The following is a 20,594-nucleotide window of genomic DNA, read 5'->3' as shown; positions in this document are numbered from 1 at the left end:
TATTCATCGTAACAACATTGCTTAAATAAAGATTCTTTGAATGGTTCTCAAAACTGTCAATCCAATTGGCTTTTGGTCACCCATTCCAACAACAATATGACATGCGCTGCGGTTCCTGCCAGCATGCATGTTAGCAGGTACACTGACCAAGTTGTGCACAGGTTCTTGCCTGCCTGTTGGCTAGTACCGGCCAGTAGGGACAGCAATTGCTGCACAAAAAAAATCAAAGGATTTTGTTTTTTTTTTAGCATTTAAAATAACTGAAATGAACACACAATTTTAGAAAATTAAAATTTTCAAAAATCCCAATATCCAAAATAATTAGCAAAATTAAGCATGTAAAGTAAAACTTACAATTATGCACATCAAAGCCGTTAACATACTTTCTAAAAGACGATTAAACACGTAAAACATGGAATAAGACGTCGTACATGTAAGATCCATAGCCTATACACCAAACTGAGATTTGATACCATTTGAAGGGAGTGGATAGGCCCGAAAATGGGATGAAAGCGTCGAAAACGTGAAAATAAAAATAATAGATCAGGACCAAGGGGTGTACCCTTGATATTCCTGGGGTGTTCGATACATTAAAACATAGAGATAATAAAGGATCATGAGAAGGATAATGGAGTATGAATACAAAGAACACGAAAATAACCACAAAACCATTACCTTTTAGTTCTCATTGACTGACTAGAATGTTGCTCCTTGTCCAAATCTTATTCACGGATTGTTCAATCTTAAAACCCTCTAAAGTGGTGCACAACACATCGAAAATTAGATCTACGTAGTTTTGCTAGAAGGTACAAGATCAAGGAAGAATGATCAAGAATTGAACTGTTGATTAGTATATTTTTTATCACTCTTATATTAACTTGATTCAAAATCAAGAAGAACCAAGCGGGATGGGCGGACTTTTGGCTTGAGAGAAAAAGATAGAGAATCGAGCAGATGGTGTGAGGCGTGTAGTTGTGTGCGTATTGTTAGGAGATAAATGACATAATCACTCAAAACCTAGAGGTTATTCTAGGTAGCTCCCAACAATATAGTAACTTTACCATCAAGGATGAAGGCAATCATTCCATGATTGTCTACTTACCATTATGGCTGAGTGAGTCTTTCCAAAAGCCCCACTCAACAATCTCACTTCCTTTCGAGGAGGAGTCACCATAGAGTAGGACAACTCAACCAATGGGACTATTTTATTGGGTCAGGCTTGTTTAAATAAATTAAAGTAAGCCCAAAGTTCAGTGAACTTAATTTAAATCTAATTTAATTAAACTCCAACTAAAAGTCTAATCATTTTTTTGATTAATAAACCTAATTTATTAGTCAAACAGGCCCAATTAAATAAATTTAATTAATTAAAAGGTTAAGCCCAAATTTAATTAACTAAATATTAGCCCACCCACTCAATGATTGTTCCACATATAAATGATCAAACGATTTATAAATTCTCTAAAAATTTATTTAATCCAATTAAATTAATTCACTACTTCAAACATTAATTTTAAATTAACTACATACTTCCACAGCAATTTGTATGCTACTCTTTAGGTTCATTCTCAGTCAAACTTGGACTTGTGTACAACACAATTGGCTAATTAAATCTAATTTAATTAATTCTTCTAATTTACCTTTAACTGGACATACTCATCATCATGGGTGGTATCTTGCAATGGTTTATGACACTAGAGACTAGTTGAATGCTGGCTTGAACGTTTATGCTCACTAGGTCGATTTGGATATGATGCTTCCATCAACAGTCTCCCAACTTTAGTTTAGGACATATAATTAAGCGTTGATTTTAATCTTGGACTAGGCATCTATGATCAATAATTAGGTTTGCGTTTGCTTCATTGATCGACATAGAAAATTATTTTCTATTCGACCAATCACTGTGATGACAAATTCTAAGAGCTTGAATGCATCTCAAGCGCTTAGGGGATATTGTTGTCACACACTAACAGGGGATCCTCTTCTTGGAATACATCATCCTCACTATATATTCCCATTATATTGGATATGGCTTATAATGACCATGTCCAAGACATGGTCATCTCTCGTCAAACCTAAGATACAAGCATTATATAAAATGTAATTGTCATGGTTCCTCAAGTTTGAGGACTATTCACATACTACTGGAGTCGAAGAATTCCAGTTACACCAACCAAGTCTCCAAGGTTTCTATATGACGATTCCTCGCAAGTTCGTTCAGTTGGTTTGATGACCTAGTCAACCAACTTACTAAAATTGCATAGACTTTCAACAACTTTCGTGGATGAAACATGACATTCATCTAGTGAATTAAATAAATAGTGTAAGTCTCTGTAGGACACTCGATACTGTCTCAAGGTCCTTGACTTAGAACCTTTCAAACCCAACTCTCAAAAGTTGGTTTTGACAGTCATCCAATGCGAAACCCACCTGCATAGTTTTTTTATTTGGTATGTAGACTTTATTGTGCGATGTTAAGATGACTGAACATAAATAAGTAAGCACAATATAGATAAATGTCACGAATGAATACATACTTATATTCATCAGTATAATATTACATTACATTTGAAACTATAAAAGTAGATTACATAAACGTCAATTTTTATTTGCTTGTCACTTATTCTAACACAAGTATGAACAAAGAATTTGGAATGAGGTGTAATTGTAATTTTAAGATATTTTTTTAAAAAAAGGTATAATTTCATATTTTTAAAAGGGGTTTACATGTAACCCTTATATTAACAACTCTCCTATACGTGAAAACAATATCGAAAACGAAACTTAATCATTATAGGTTTTCTATAATTATAAGTTATCTTGTTAGGATTAATAGTTTTTTTAGTTCTAATTGTCATGTCCATAGAATTCTAAAATTATTGAAATTTCTGGTATCTAGTTAGAATCATTTCATATGTTTAGAATATAAAATTTTAACTTCCTTCCATCATCATATGTACCTTTTAAAGAGTCTACTTGCATTTTTACAACGTGCCACTAAGTTTATTAAGTTTTTTTTTAACATATTCCACATTTTATGCTATATGTGTTATAATTGTTACCAAAAAATAATATTTTTTTTAAATATATCTATGTTTTTCTTTTTCAAGTACAGAATCTATATAATTTAGCAATTTCTTATTTTTTAAACATAAAATTTTTTAATTTAACAAAGTTGGCCATTTTTTTTTGTTCTCATCAAAATGGCTACTTTGCCAGGTTAGATCACATAACTCCAAATATTATAGAGATATGAGTAAATATCTACTAAAATTATGTGAGTTTATTGATCGAATTAATATATGACGATAGAAATAGGAAAAGATGAATAAGAAGGCTGATATTAAAATTCAAACGCCAAGTAAATTGGGAAATGATTAATAATTTTATTAAGAAAAAATGAAGAAATTCATGGAACCAAACAAGAAATTTCTCCTGCCAACAAAATCGAACAAATAAATAACGGAACAATATATTTACATAACAACTTATTTTATTATATTGTTACTTAGATTTTGAATTTTCATTGAATAGAAAGCTCTTAAAATAATTTTTAAAAGTTCATATTCTTCAAGCATTACAAATATGACCTTTTTTTAATTCATAAAGTGCTTATTAAATTGAGAAAAAGTATTTCTTAACTTATGAAATATCTTATACTTTTAATTAATAAATTTTATAATAATATAATCATTTTATTCATTACGTGCAACACATGTAATTGCTATTAGTAAAATAGAAATCCAATATATTCCTAGAGATAAATTGTTTATGCATAAATGATTAATTACCTTCTGATGTAGGTCGCGCTAAATCGGGATCAAATCGCAGGGTCGGATCGCTAAATCGGGTCGTTGAATCCTTCTTTCGAACTACCTGTTAGTGGATCTTGAGAACAAAGCAAACGTGAGACTAGCCGAGAAGTGCTCGGTGATGGCCCTCCGATGCTTAAGTTAGAAAAGTGGGGTCGAAAAGAAAAAAATGAGATCGAATAAGATCACGAAATGGCGGTAAAAATGATGAGATAAAACGTATTTGAATAATCATAAATGAGGTTATTTATAGCCGTACGGTACCCACTATGTATACAATACGTGGCTCCAATGGAATTGAGCCACGTCACCTCCTGAAAAGCCTGTTGCCGCCTGTTGCCGCTGCTGCTTTTCCTGACACGTTAGGCTCCATGTTATTAGTCATAGAAACATAAAAAAAAAAATGCTTGAAAGTATGAAGGTATTTTAGTAATTATGCAATTTCCCTGGTCACCTTCATAATTGATCGACATTCTGATTCAAATTCTTATTAATTCAAATCGATAATTAAATTTTGAAATTATATAATTCAATGAAGCTATACTGTGCCCAAGACAATCATTCGTGCCCCACAGTAGCTAGAGGACATGGATAAAAAATGTGAGCATTTATTGCGTGCTGTAATGAACCTTCAAACAATTATTATTAATTGAACTTCTATATTATTAAGTTTCAAAAGGTTAATTAATATCACTTCCAATTTTCTTAATAAGTATTAAAATTAAGGATAATTACACTTTGTCCATAAGTTTAGTTTCATTATATAAACTCACTGTGGTTTAAAAAATTGCACCTAATATTCCAGAGATTTGCTTTAGTCTAAAAAATTTCGTTAGTCAAAAATCATCGAATTTGCTGATATTAAAGAAAAAATTGAATGAAAATTGATACTTACCCTCAAGACTTATTACTGATTTATTACATGTCAAAAAAGTTTTTCGAAAAAATTACCCTTGTAACAGTGAAGATATATCTCCTGACATGCATTAACGCGTGCAGACTTATGAGGGTAATTTGATCATAAAAAATTTATTTGACTTGCAATAAATTAGTAATAAGTCAATAGGGGGTAAATATTTCTGAATTTTTTTTAGTATCAACAAATTTGATGAATTTGTACTAATGTAGAAATTTATTTATTAGACGAAAACAAAATTTAAGGATCCTATGTGTAATTTCTCAAACCACATAGAATTTATATGTAATTATACCAAATTTTAAGGGAGAAAGTGTAATTATCCGTTCAAATTACATGCAGCGACTGATTGAGACTATATGATTAATTATTGTACATCATATAATAAACATGAGATTATATGAGATTAAAAAAGGATGTGATAGTAATTAATATACAATGAAAACATTGTAGTGCTAATCTAATCAATAATGTAGTAATCGAGTCATTTTCAAATGGAGAATTTTTTAATTCAAAGTTCCTCAAATAACGTTGAGTTTTTCAATAAAGGGAAAACCATTTTCCTTATGTGTGGATTAATGTTTTGAATGTTTTGTTTTGGTGTTTTGGAGATAGAGAGAGAAAAATAGAGATATGTAAGTATGTATTTTGAGATAGATGGTATGTTTGGATTTGTATTTTGATATAATATAAAGGAAAAAGTATTATTTTAGTCCGCTAAGTATGCTTAATTTTAATTTTAGTTCGATAACTATGTCCATTTTTGTTTAGATCCAATAACTTATGAAATTGCTTACTTTTAGTCCTCTGGCAGATTTTCGGACAATTTTACCCCTATGAGTGCATATGGACTAAAATTGCCTTTCAAAAGTTGCATAGGGGTAAAATTGTCCGAAAATCTGCCAGAGAACTAAAAGTAAGCAATTCCGTAAGTTACTGGACCTAAACAAAAATGGACATAGTTATCAGATTAAAATTAAAATTAGGCATACTTAGCGGACTAAAATAATATTTTTCCCTAATATAAAATAGTGTAAAATAAGTAGTGTATGTTTGATATTAGGATTTAGGAGATAGGAGTTATTGTTTATTGTCAAACCATGTCTTTGAATATATATATATTTAGTAATATATATGTGTATGTATATAGTATTTTGTTTATTAGTGAAATATAATATATATATTTATGTTAAGAGAAGAATAAAAAATAATAAAAAAAAGTAATAAAAAAAATAAATTACAATTGCACACCTAGTGAAGGTGTGCAAACACAAAAACAAAAACAAGGTTTTGTATTTTGGCCCATCTCTAAGATGGGCCAAAACACACAACCCAACATAGTTTATTCCTATCATGACACATCTTAATTTTTGCCACCTCATCGAACATTGTAAAGTTAAAGTTTTAGGGACGAAACTTTAAAAGAAAATAAATCATCAAGATGAAGAGTAGAAGTTCTAACCAAATAACATTTCCAAACAATACAAATACTAATTTAGTGAAAAAAAGATACACAAGCTAAGCAAAATTCTATAGATTAAATGCGATTTAAATACAACGATTTCGATTTAAATAAATATACAATTAAAGTGGATATTAACGACATTTGATTCTTTAAGTTTTTGTTTAAAAGCACTTTGTCAAGTTCATTTTCTCAGTTTAGCATTTTTAGACTTTAGTTTTTGTTTGAATTTGGTCTCTTTGACCATTTTTCGATAAAATTGTGGCCGGATTTTAACTTTTTGGATAGTAAAATGGTCAATTTAAGTTTGATTTTCTCAATTTAATTGGTGAAGTTTGTAAATGATCAAATTTGTCCTTTTTTAAGTAGAAAAACAACTTTTTTATAATTTTTTATATTGAATATGATATAATTATCTTATATGAATGATGAAAATTTTGAACTTTTATGAACATAATAATAACATATTGCTTAACTTAAAATAAGCAATCTGCTTTTCTTTTTTTATTTTCAATAGTTAAAAAAACTTAAAATTATGAATAAATTTTATAAAATTCATCTAATCTGATAATATAATAAAAAAATCTAAATAGTAATTTTTCATATCGAAGATTTTAGTATAAGTCTAAAAAAGTTAAATTTTAAAAGTTCGCATATTATAATAATTGACTGCTGAAAATATTCACATATGATAATAATTGACTACTGAATAACATATTATTAATATTTTAACACTTTAGACAAGGTCATCGATCTGACTGAATCGACTAGCAAGAATCGCCATATAAAAGCCTTGAATGCTTGGTCGATATGACTCGAATTTTCAAATATGATAGTATGGAATTAGTCCTTGGACTTAAGGAATCATGCCAGTCGAATGCATATGATGGTTCTATCTTGAATCTGACGAGAGATGACCATATCTTCAATGTGGTCGTTATAAACCTTATACAATCTATCCCTTGTCAGTATATATTGAATATATCTCCTATGCCTAGAGGTGACGAGGGAGATGGGTGTGTTAGAGATGGTTGACGGTAAGACCGTACCCATACGTAACACGAAGCCTAAAAGATCACACCAACACTCTTCTAGTCTCTAGTGGCATTGACCTTGCTAGATGACCATCCATAAAACAGGCATTTCTGATTATGGGATAATCGAGAATAATTAATTTAATTTAATTAATTTTATGTCACAAGCTCAAATTTAACTGAGGGTGAACCTGAAGGGTCAAACGCAAATCATTAAAAAGGTGATGGAATTAATTTTGGAAGAAATAAATTAATTTTATTGGATTAAATTAATTCATTCAGAAAAATAAATGATTCGATCATTTATTTAGAATAATCCATTGATCGATAGCCCAAGAATTTAATTGATTGAATTAATTAAATTTTGGGCTTAGACTTTTAAATTAATTGAATTAATTTAAATAGGTTTGTGCTAATTAATTTGTGAATTGCATTCATTAATAAATTAGTACATGGGTTGTCTAATTAATGAATTAAATTCATTAATTAGTGAAAATGGGTTTAAATTAATTAGCTGGACTAATTAATTATTTGGGCTTCATTAATACATTTAATTTATTAATTGAGCATATTGAGACCTATGTATATTTAATTGGATACGTTATTCATACGAGTTTTTTATTGGGTATTTTATTTAATTGAATTAAGTAATAAACAAATAGATTATATTGGGCTTAACTTAATTTGTTGGACAAATTAGAATAAACTCTATCCAAATACTCAAACCATAGCTGGATTAGGGTGAGACTAAGTCTAAGTCACCCTTTCTGGAAAGGGGTGTGATCAAGTGGGTTCTTTAGAAGAGTCCTACTTGGCAACTAGGTTGATTATGCACAATTAGTGCATGGTTTTGTGGAGATTAGGTGTGTGGATGTTTAAAAAGACTAGGTCTTTCAAACACACTATAACACTATTTCACAAAACTATCTCCTTATCTTGTTTTTTGTCTTTGTCTCTCCCTCTTGGGGTAGCAATAGCCTCTGAATTTCCTCTCTCTTATTAGTTTTGAGTTTTTTTTAAGCATATTCAACGTGAGAACAAGAAGCAATTGTTTACACTAATTGATAGTGTAAAATTTGATTTTAGAAAGTGGGTTAGATCCATCTTCCCATGATGTAGTATGGATTTTATTTAAAGGGGTTTTACACTTGAACCCTCTATGTGAACGGATTCGGGAAAGGATTTGGAGTCAATGCGGGTAGCTGATTAGAAAAAGTGAACAGGTACAATTTGCACCTAATGATGGATGATTGGAAGGGCTTGAAAGTTTGCAGTGTTGATATAGAAGTCGAGAGTACACAATGGTTCGAGTGGTAAGCAATTTGGATATTGTACAAGGGAGATATGAAAAAGGTACGCTCCTCGACTATTTCAATGTCTAATGTTGGAATAAGAACAAATGTTTTTCAGCTTCTTACATGGGGGGCATGCACGGTGGGCTCCAGCCAGCCCATTCCGTGCAGCAAAGTACTAATGAGCAATCCCTTAGGGACATGTGAGGGCATTCGAGAGCCGGCTCTAATCTCAAAGGAATATTTAGAGTCCTCGAACGGGATGGAAATCAAACGGGGATGGCCCTCTTTTCGTACAAAAGCGACAGAGAGCTTCCGTGTGAACACAAGGTTGCTCCACGGGCTATGGAAAATCACGGACAACACCTCTAGGCTGAGTGGGTGATCGAGCCAAGCACTCCAATACCTCATGAACTAACTCGTGGCATGCAATATTAGGTTCTAGCTGTACATGGGATCCATTGGCTAAGATGAGCGGTTTGTGGGGCAACGTGCACTATGGACAAATTGAGAAGCCATGCAGAAAAGCAAGAAGGTATGTTGGTCATGTCGTGTGGGATCAATGTGAGATGTTGGCTTATCGATTCAGACTCGGGCTTTTGATGCGACACTACATGGGCAAGGCATAGAAGACAAGCATGACGAAGACATCTTCCTAGGATGCACTAAGTGAGCGTTCGGCATGAGATGGGCATTGGGGCGCATAAGTGGCCCGTAATGCCTAGGCAGAGCGAGAATGCTCCTTGACATCAAGGGATGCATCAGCATGATGCAAGATTGAGAGAGAGATACATGCTGATGCATCCCTTGAGGCGTTTTGATTTAAATAGGCGAGGGCACACGCATGAGTTGCCCCACAAGGAGGCGTTTTGATTTTTCACTAACGAGTTTCAATGTTGAAAACACATGATAGGTAGTTGGTAAGACTCGAGATGGTGAAGGTTGAGTGTAACTTGAGATACCGAATGGGGGGAAAATACATTCTGTTGCGAGACAAAAGAGTCTGCCTATAACACGAGGGTTGGGGAATAGCGTGCTAGCGCAAGCGACAACGATGGGCGTGGAGGGAAAGGGGATGGAGGGGGCAGTTTTGGTTTAAAGGTAGGGGTTCAGTTTTTTTCTTTAAACTAAAAAAGTATATATTGCAAAAGAATACTATACCAAAAAAGTGCTATAATATTTTTCTAACCAACTCAACCTCACTATTCATTATATAATGTTTAAATGAATCCCCTTGACATGACACACGGGTTCATCAATATTATTCTACATCATAGCTCTTTAGTTTTACATCAAAGCTCTTTTTTATTTCGCATCATAGCTTTTTTATTGTAGCTATTTTCATTTCATTTTGCCACACAGGCTATTCAATAATATTAAAGAGTATTCGTGTCACAATTATATTCAATTTATATTACTCTCTTATTTTCACATATCACCATTCTTGTAAACAACTAGTCACATAAAACCCCCTATATCAACACATTTTCATTACAAGCACCAACAGGACATCATTCAACAAAGGGAATTTTCAATGCATTTTCTCATTTCACTTTCACAATATAATCTTTAAAATTAAATCACCAACTACTCATATAATTATTCAAAATAGATTAGTTGCAGCACGATCATAGACTTACATAAACGTAATGTCACAAGAAAAGAAAACATATATAGATAATACTAATTACTACCTAGGTCTTATAGCGTTTTAGTTACAAGATTTAGAGTTGTTCAATCCTCTATTTTTTCCCCGTATTCTATAATAGTTATAAATCACATAATCAATATGTAGAGAATGTCGTAGTTCATAAACAAAATATTAAATAGTATTCAAACATTTTCCACCAACTTCTTAATATTTCATTGCAATCAAAATACAAATCTTTATTTCATTTCTTTTAAATACCTAGACAATCTAAATTTCCTAAAAATATATATAGTTTGTCAATTAGCACATAAGAATCTATTACATTAAAACCCTCATCTTTTTATAGCTATAGTTCTCAATAACAATTGTGGATTAAATTATCTCATAACTCTTATATTTGTTTTAGATAAATATAATATTTTCAAGTATAATTTTCTAATAGCTCTCAAATAAGTTTTCTAATATCTCTATTCATTTTTTATCAATTCCTTAATATTACAACAACTATTTGAACACTTATCCATGTAATTAAATATCTTGTTAATACATCCTATTAAATTAAATAAATAAATTATAGTAATAATTAAATCTACTAAATTAAGTAATTTAATTAATTAACTATCACTAATTAATAAATACTCAAATTTACTACATTTTTTAAATTTAATATTAAGTCAAATATTAGAAATTGTATTTAATAAACTCAATGAGTAAATAATACTTTTAACATATTAATTACTATACTAATCTAGACAAACAGTCGACGAAAGAAAGCTGCCTGTGCTATTTGTGAATTGAAAGAAGGTAAATAGCAATTTACCCGAATATGAATTTGGAAATAAGAAAATTATCTCTCTATAAAAAAAATAATAATTTATCTTCTTATACTTTTTAAAATGAAGTAATTTACCTCTTTGTCTAATGATGTGGTTGAGATTTTTTTACTAAGGAATAAATCGTGATTTTACCACGACGGACTTTTACACCAGGTGAAATATTGTTTCCGCAAAATGTGTAATAATCAAGAAGGAGGGGTCTTGTCAATGAATAGTAACCTTGGATTAAAAAATTAGTATTTTGGTATTTATAGGGGTGTTGGAAATTATATGGTGTGATAGGTTTTACGTACTTATGGTGTGCCTCCTATATATCCAATTACTCTTTTGCCCTTATAATTTTATATATTTTTTTACTAATGTATATTATCTAAGGAGGTAAATTCCTTCGTATATTTTAAAAAATATAGGGGGGCTCCTCGTGCCCCGAGCTGGTGCACCAGGTGGAGTGCGGCGCACCAGGCGACGTAATTCGAGCCCTCCTCAAGCTTAGCTTGAGTTTTCAAGTGTTGTGAGGAGGTGCTAATTTTTGCGTCACCTGGGTTTTGAACCCAGGTTAATAGGGTGGTGAGTAGGAACTTCTACCACTACACCATCAAATATTTTTTAACAATACTTGCTCTCATTTTCTATTAGTAGGAATCATTCAGAGTTTATTCATCTCATCCGCTAAATTTTTTCATTTGTCTTGAGAATTTCGACATCATTTTCAAGAGAGACTCCCCATAAATAATTCTTACAAGTGGTGATGGAGCCCCCCAAGACTTTGGAGGAAGTGAAGCGACGTATTTTTTTCTTTTCTGAAGATGTTGTCTCTTGGGGTGATTTTTTCATCATCCATTAGGTTGAAAATCTTAGGAGTGACTCGATAGTATTCTATATTCGTAAATGTAGTCGCTACACTTACTCAGTTGTTGTTTTGTTCTCATACGACTTATATTCGTCGAATGTTGCCTCAAGGGATGTTTTTGCTCATGCCCTGGAGTTAGATTTTTACCAACTTCGGAAGGGGGGGCAAAACTTTGCGAGTCCAACATATTTATGTGGGGACATTGCCTCAAGGATTTGATAAGGGGATGTTGCCTCAAAGGATACTTCATGTCCCGGAGTCGGTCTTTTACCAACTTCAAAGGGATGTGAAGTTTCCGGGGCGACATTATTGGCGAGGATCTCAATGAAAGTTTTGTTTAGGGGGTCCCGGGGCAATAGCGACTTTTGTCTATATGACAATGACGATTTTTTGCCTCTAGGGTCCTCGTGAAACTTCAAGGATCTCTACGCCTAAATTCGTCTCATTTGTTGGGACTACTACAAGAAAACCAACTTCATTACTTAAACTCCGAAATACAAAGTGTTAGGGAAAATCAAAAGGGGAGAAGGATATGTCGAGCTACTACTCGAGTTTTCTCCTATTACAAGTGACTAGCCAAAAAATATTTTTTTTTCGCTACGTGAACTTTGAGCTCCTCCTTCATGGCTTGTTGATCGTTTTGAGGTCACAGGATGACTCCTGCGGTGGGATAGTTATCGTCATGAGGAGTTTGCACATTCGGCCCACAGTCAAAATTGCGTCTTTGTGCATAGTGGTTGACATACTCCTTTAAGTGTCCCCGCTGGATCAATTTTTTTATCTCATTCTTCAGGTGATGGCATTCCTCCGTCGTGTGTCCCCTGTCTCGGTGAAAACGACAATATTTGTCGGATTTGAGTCTCTTAGGGTTATCTATCATCTTTGTCGGCCATTGACTGATTAGCCTTTGCTGTTCCGCCACCATTAATATCTCCCCCCTAGGAGCATTCAAGGGGGTATAGTGAGCAAACCCCACCGGAGGCACATGCTTGCGTTCCTCTTTCTTTTTCGGCTCTTTTTCCTCTTCTCGACCCTTCCTTTTGCCGCTAAGGAAAGGATCCAAAGCATTAGACTCCTCAATCCGGATGTATTTCTGGGAGCGCACGAGTAAATCTTCCATAGCGCTAGGGGGCTTGCCTGCTATAGACTCTTTGAATCTTCCCGGTTGTAGATTCTGTTGGACAATACTAGCTAACAACTCTTGGTTAACATGAGGAATCTCATGTACTGCATCTACGAACCTTTGCATGAAATCTCTCAGAGTCTCGCCTTCCCTCTGACGGATAGTAAATAGATATGCTGCCGTTTTCGGGACCTTTTTGTTCATGGAGAAGTGGTGCAAGAAACGTTCAACCAATTGCTCGAGGCTAGAAATAGTTCCAGCGGGCAGTTGGTTGAACCAGGCTAATGCGCGTTTTGACAGCGTAGTGCGGAAGACCTTGCAGTAAGCGGCATCACTTAGATCGTACCAATCAATCTTGGCGTAAAATTTGTCTAAGTGTTCTTATGGGTCTCCCGCTCCATCATACTCCGACAGATTCGACACCTTGAGACCAGCTGGGAGCGCCTCTGCCCGAATGTTGGAGGCAAATGGGCTCCGTCTTGGAGGTGCCACACCCAACGGCAAGTGGGAATCCTCGGCTCCCCAAGTTGGTGGGGGGGCGAAAGATTCTCGATTATGGAGATTCCGATCTTGAGTTTGTGCAACTTTGGGTCTGGAAATCCGACTATTTACTTCCTCTCGCCTCTGCTCCTCCTCCTCGGGAGCCGAGGATAGTTCTCGACTTCTACGAGGGGAAGGAGGGGGCGGGTTCACTGGTTGTTGCGCCACAAATTGGGCCACGGCTTGAGCCGCAGCTCGCGTGGACGCATCTCGAATCAAGGCTAGCAAAGCCTCCTGCGTTAGTTGAATCATCGGCTCTTGGGGGGGACCTCCGGGGGGAGTACTCCAGTTGGGGGTACAGTTTGCTGGTGTGTTAGGGGGGTTACCTCCTGAGGAACTGACTGTTCACCAGGGGGGTTCTGTTCCATTCCGCTCGCTTGGGCTTCTCGTATTGCGTCTAGATCGTGTACGTCACGGGCTCGGGACCTGGTGTGCATGCTCAACGTCGAGGTGAAATTTTTTCCCACAGACGGCGCCAATGATGTGGTTGAGGTTTTTTTACTAAGGAATAAATCATGATTTTACCACGACGGACTTTTACACCAGGTGAAATATTGTTTCCGCAAAATGTGTAATAATCAAGAAGGAGGGGTCTTGTCAATGAATAGTAACCTTGGATTAAAAAATTAGTATTTTGGTATTTATAGGGGTGTTGGAAATTATATGGTGTGATAGGTTTTACGTACTTATGGTGTGCCTCCTATATATCCAATTACTCTTTTGCCCTTATAATTTTATATATTTTTTTACTAATGTATATTATCTAAGGAGGTAAATTCCTTCGTATATTTTAAAAAATATAAGAAGATAAATTACTGTATTTTAAAAAATATAAAAAAATAAATTGCTATTTTTTTTTTTCATAGGGAGTAATTTGTTTTTGTAATATCATAAGACGATTGCTTGCATTTTTCCAATTAGAGAAAGAAAGATATATTATATCATAAGCTTTTCTGCACCTTTCTTATATATATTTATATATTATATATATATATACACAAATTTAAGTTGCTATTATATACATATATGGAAAAGTTGGGCTGTTATCAATTTTGCTTTTTTTTTTTAAACTTTTACAAAAAATATCAAATACGTTGCCTAATTTTCTTAATTAGTATAATTTGTCCCCAAAAATTTTATAAGCCCCAATTTACGCTATTCAAGTTTTAGTATATTCAAATTTCAACCTATAATTTATTTATCGATTAATTTAAATTTCTTTAATACTTACTAATTAGCCCCAACAATTATTTATAAAGATTTGTGGATGTCACATTCCCCTAAATTATTGCAGCCCTAAAGAACAAAAAGAGAAGGGATAATTATACTTCCCTCCCCTGAAGTTTGATATAACACATACATATAGATTCTCTGTGGTTTGGAAAATTACATCTAGCACTTCTGTAGTTTGCTTCCATCTAACAAATTAGTCTCTTCATTAGTTAAAATTTACTAAATTTGTTGATATTAACAGAAAAATGAATGAAAATTCATGTGCCCTCGATTGACTTATTACAGACTTATTGTAGGTCAGACATTTTTTTTCGAACCAAACTACCCTTATAACGGTGAAGATATACCTTCTCATATGCATTAACGCGTGAAGATGTATGAGGGTAATTTGATTATAAAAAGATTTATTTGACCTGCAATAAGTCAATCGGGGGTAAATATGGATTTTTTTTCAACTTTTTTATTAATTTCAACAAATTCGATAATATGACTAACGGATGGATTAGTTTATTAGACAGAAGTAAATTTTAGGAGTAATAGATATAATTTTTAAACTACAGGAGTTTACGTATAATTGTACTAAATTTCAAGGATGGAGAGTGTAATTATTCCAAAAAAGAAAAGGCAAAGAGAAATAAATTTCCACGTGGCAACCGTTCGGCAATGACTTTGTCCCATAGGTTAGAACAGCCAACTCATTCATGCACTTAGCAATTATGTCCGAATCTTTGATTTGAGTGAGGAGAAACAAAACATTGCGTGGTTATTTTATGTTCAAATATTTTATCTCATTTTTAATAAGAAAATGACTTGTGCTTATACTAGAAAGAAAATTATTATTACCTGTATTATTATTGATTATGGCTAAAAGTTATGATAAATAATTACTATTAATTACGATTAAATAAATTGATGCAAAAAAATAATTAATTACTAATATTATGCAAAACAATTGATGGTTATCAACTTACATGAATCACGTGACTTGTGGTGCATTTGTCTGCACATCCTAAGCTAACTTCAACTATAAATACACTTACTCTCCAAATAAATTCTCCACCACCACCACCTCTTCTACATCATTTGCATGCCTCTAATGGCGATCTCCTCCTTGGCATTCGCATGCTTGGCTCTAGTAGCCTTTCTCTACAAAGCAGTATTCTACAGACAGCAACCGAAACGAAACCTTCCACCGGGTCCGAAGCCATGGCCGATAATTGGCAACCCAAACCTGGTTGGTTCGATTCCACACCAATCCCTTCACTTTCTGTCGGAAAAATATGGTGAAATCATGCAACTAAAGTTTAGCACGCTACCAGTTGTCGTTGCATCCTCGCCTGAGATTACCAAACAGTTCTTAAGGGTACACGATGCGGCCTTTGCCTCCAGATCTGCACTGTCTGCTAGTAAATACACTAGCTAGAATTACTCGGACATGACTTGGGCTCCTTACGGCCCGTGTTGGCGACAGACACGCAAAATTTACTCGATGGAGGTGTTCAATGCTAACAAACTTGAATCTTTTGAGCATATTCGTGTTGAGGAGGGGCGTAATTTCCTATCTCGTCTACATTCCCTCTCAGGGAAGCCGGTCGTACTTAGAGATCATCTGTCTCGTTTTTCTATATCAAGTATAAGCAGGATGGTATTTAGCAACAAATACTTCAATACTGAATCTAAAGATGAGAAAGCCATTATGAAGGTGGAGGACTTGCGAGGGATGTTAGACGAATGGCTCTTTCTCGGGGGTGTTTTCAATATCGGGGACTGGACGCCGTGGCTGAGTTGTCTTGATCTGCAGGGATATGTTAAGAGAATGAAGGCCTTGGCCAAGAAATTGGATAGGTTCTACAGCTATGTGCTTGATGATCACTTAACTAGAAAGGCTGCACGAGCAGACTTCATACCAGGAGATGTGTTGGACTCATTGTTGCAGCTGGCTGAGGATTCTGATCTTGAAATTAAACTCACGAGGGATCATGTCAAGGCATTAGCACAGGTACCAATTTCGGGGAAAATAACATTTTTCGTTTCAGTCCCTTTCCTTTCAATGGGAGTCTCGAAAATAATCACCTAATATGCAGAAAGTCTCAATTTCACTCCTCGTACCAACTTTTTTTAGAAAATTGACAGAAAACATCAGGTGCAAGTCACGTGGTCATTGTCTTTTAAGCCATAAAATGGCCACGTGACTTCACTAGAAAAAATATGACTTTTAGTTATAGTTAAAATATATAGCTAAAAAAAATCGTGAAAAATACAAATCAATCATAATTTTACAATTTTCATTAGCCCAAAACCATGATAAATGTTTTGGCTATGGCTAAAAATCATGGCGAATATATTGATTAATCAAAATAAAAATTTAAGTTTTTGCTTCGTTTTTGTTTAACCGTGGTTAATAGTATTGACTACCACGATTTTTAGGCCGTGGTTATTTATAATGTATCAAAAACTTAGTATTTTTTTAGTGCTTGCACCTAATCTTTTCGATCAGTTTTCTAATGAAAGTTGTCGGGGGATCTCAAAGTCAGAATTTTTAAAAGTTATCGGACTATTTTCAAAAATTCCATAAATAATGAGATTAAAAGTGTACAAATCCTAAACGATGGGACGAAAAATGCAATCGCTCCAACCAATTTCTCATTTGGAGGCTCAGTTTCTTGGATGCTTTCTTGAAAATACATTTTGCACATATTATCACCGGAATCCCTTGTAAGACAGCAGGGGTTGATTGCCTATATGAACTTATTTCTCTCATACAATACCTACAGAACCTATTGGTTGGAGGAACAGATACCACAGCGACTACAGTCGAATGGTTTATCCATGAAATTTTTAGACACCCACAGACAATTGAAAAGGCCAAAGAAGAGCTTGACAGGGTTATTGGAAGAGAAGAGACAGACCATTCTCAACTACCTTACATTGATGCTATTATAATGGAGTCGATGCGATTACATCCACTTGCTACATTTTTAGCCCCCCATTATGCAATGCAGGACTGTAAAGTTGCAGGCTACGACATTGCTAAGGGAACAGCTCTTCTCATCAACACATGGAGCTTAGGGAGGGACCCCAACTCATGGGATTCGCCTCTCGAATTCTTGCTAGAGAGGTTTCTGAACAAAGACATCGATATTATGGGAAGTAATTTTTCCATGTTGCCATTTGGATCGGGCCGGAGGAGATGCCCTGGATACGCTCTGGGGCTTAAGGTTGTCCGAACTACGTTGGCTAATTTGCTGCATGGGTTTGAGTTGAAATTGGTTGGGAACATGAAGCCTGGAGGAAGTGTATGGTCTCACTACACATCCTAAAGAGCCTCTGTCCATCATCATGGAACCTACACTTCCAGACCATCATTACTAAATGCATTTTCAATTTGAGTAATAAATGTGGTCGAGATGTGAGGAGAACTATGTTAAAGAATTCAAATACTATTGACCACTGATCATGTAATAATTGTATTATCTTCAATAAAAAAGTACTTCAAAAACATATCTTTAGTTTGAAAGATTACGTATTCCTTATTTTAATATTCGTACAATAATTAACTCAATTCGTTAGTATTTATTAAATTTTTTTATAATAAACTAACCAAAATATTATTAAGATTATATGAAACCTTACGTTGCTCATTCTAAACTACCTTTACTTATATGATATATAGTAAATATTATTAAGATTATATGAAACCTTACGTTGCTCATTCTAAACTACCTTTACTTATATGATATATAGTTTTTACGGGGCATCTAAAATTTGGAACATTTGTGATTGAAGTGATTGCCTTAAACTTTTTGACTCTTGCAATTCACAGAAATAGTTGCCTCCAATTTGCTCCAGGCGTTAAAGATTCACAATTTTTCGATAAAGAAAAACAATTTTAGAATGTGAAATTAGATGCACAAACCTACTAAAACACAAAGTACTGATAAATATGATTTTTTATTGTGATTAATTATCATGGTTAAAAATAAAAAATTATGATAGCTACTAACTAATTACAACTATGCACCACCTATTAGTTGTTGCTGAAGCAACCAAGTTTAAAATATTTGCTACAGCTAAAATTCATGGCAAATTTTTTTATCATAAATAAAACAATGACAAAAATTGGTTAAATTGTGGTCAAAATTTAAATTCTCGCGTTGATTTTTTTCTTTTTACCATTCGTGGTAGATAGTGTTAGCTTACTACAGTTACTAAGGGATAGTAATTTATAATATAGGAAATAATTAATTTTTCTGTATTGTGTATGGTAAGAGCTGTTTTGGAAATATCAAATTTGAATGTATATCTATCTATGTTTATATCTATACATACACTACAAAAATGGGTATTATGTGATGGAATTTCGAAGAATTCCAATGATAGTTCGATTTTCGTGACAGAGTTTGGGAGGAAGAGTCCGTAGAGACAAATGGCATCAGAAAATTTTCCCGACAGATGGTGGGTGTCGAGATCATAAAAAATAATTCCTACTACACTTGTGAAAATGGGAGTAGGATCGATCCACAGAGACTGGTTTTAAGTTGATTTCTTTAAGAAAAAGAAAATAATGGGGGGAGATTGATGATAAAAAGAAGTAATTGAAAACTAAATAAACTAGAAAACAATTGAAATTACCTGGTGAAGACACGAGAGAGAGATTTTTCGGTTAAGGCCAGGATCATACTTGATTCTTGTGAGTTGATCATTGATGCATGAATAACACATGAATAAACGAATAAATCAGTTATAGTGTTGGTACGACCTAACACCTTACCTTTCCTTACCTTTTCGTCAGCCAAGGTACGACCATTGACTAGATCCCTATTTAACAGACAACCCTGGGAACGTCCACAAGATTTAATCTATTAACAGCACTAAGAATTAGAAAGGTTTGATTCTAATCAACAAACTCCTACGAGGATAATTCGTAACTAGATCATACGTTTCCCATAACATAATTAATTACTATGACATAATTAATCATGCTACGTTGCTACTAGGCATTAAACTAAATAAACAATTACACGGATTTATAAAGTCCAATTAGCTAAGCAAACCTTTTTGATAATGAACAATTGACCATATCATTCATAAATAAGACGTTTGTAATTAAAGCACAGAGAATAGCATGAATATTCATTTAACAAGTGTAAAGAGAACAGATTAGATCTCACAACATATTACGAATCAAGCAATCACCGTACCTTAACCAGAAAATAAGGAATTTAGCTGGACATATTAATAGAAGAACACACCAAAAAGTGGAATTTCATTAACTCCGGTTATAAATTAAAAGTAAAAGAGAGAGTAAAATAAACAAATAAAAATAAGGTATTCTATTGAATTCCACCAATTAGCGAACAACCTTCAAATGAAGAGACCCCCCTTATTTATAATAAAATTCTCCTACAAATCTAGACGTAGGGGGGGATAAATACATAATTAACTCTAAAAAGGTAAATAAATCACAAATAACATGTTTTAAGGATTTCTTTCCAAATCTAAGCACTTCATTCCTTTTTGTTTTGCGGAAATCACTCTTTTTCCTTCTTCACCCGAGTTGACCACTCCACTGAGCGTGGGCACGCTTAGTCAATCCTGCAGAAATTGCCTTGAAATGTCCTTTTTCCTTTTTGATGCCTTCAATTCCGATTTTAGCTTGATTTTTGCCTTCTTTGTCTCATATCTTCCCTTTTGGCTGAATATGCAATAAAATCACATAATTAGGAATTTTTTGGCTTAAAAAAGAAAATTGAATCGCTATAAAATTGTGACAATTGCAGAGTTATCAAATAGCCCCACACTTAGCTTTTTGCTTGTCCTCATGCAAAATCAAGATGGATTATGC

At 33.8% G+C, this 20,594-nt stretch overlaps 1 pseudogene; it reads left to right on the top strand.

Moving 5' to 3' along the window:
• LOC105171276 lies at nucleotides 15,827-18,121 on the top strand (annotated as a pseudogene).

This window comes from Sesamum indicum, linkage group LG9 (assembly GCF_000512975.1).
Source record: "Sesamum indicum cultivar Zhongzhi No. 13 linkage group LG9, S_indicum_v1.0, whole genome shotgun sequence".
Lineage (NCBI taxonomy): Eukaryota > Viridiplantae > Streptophyta > Magnoliopsida > Lamiales > Pedaliaceae > Sesamum > Sesamum indicum.
Note: the sequence above shows the minus strand (reverse complement) of the source record. Positions and strands in the feature narration are given on the sequence as shown.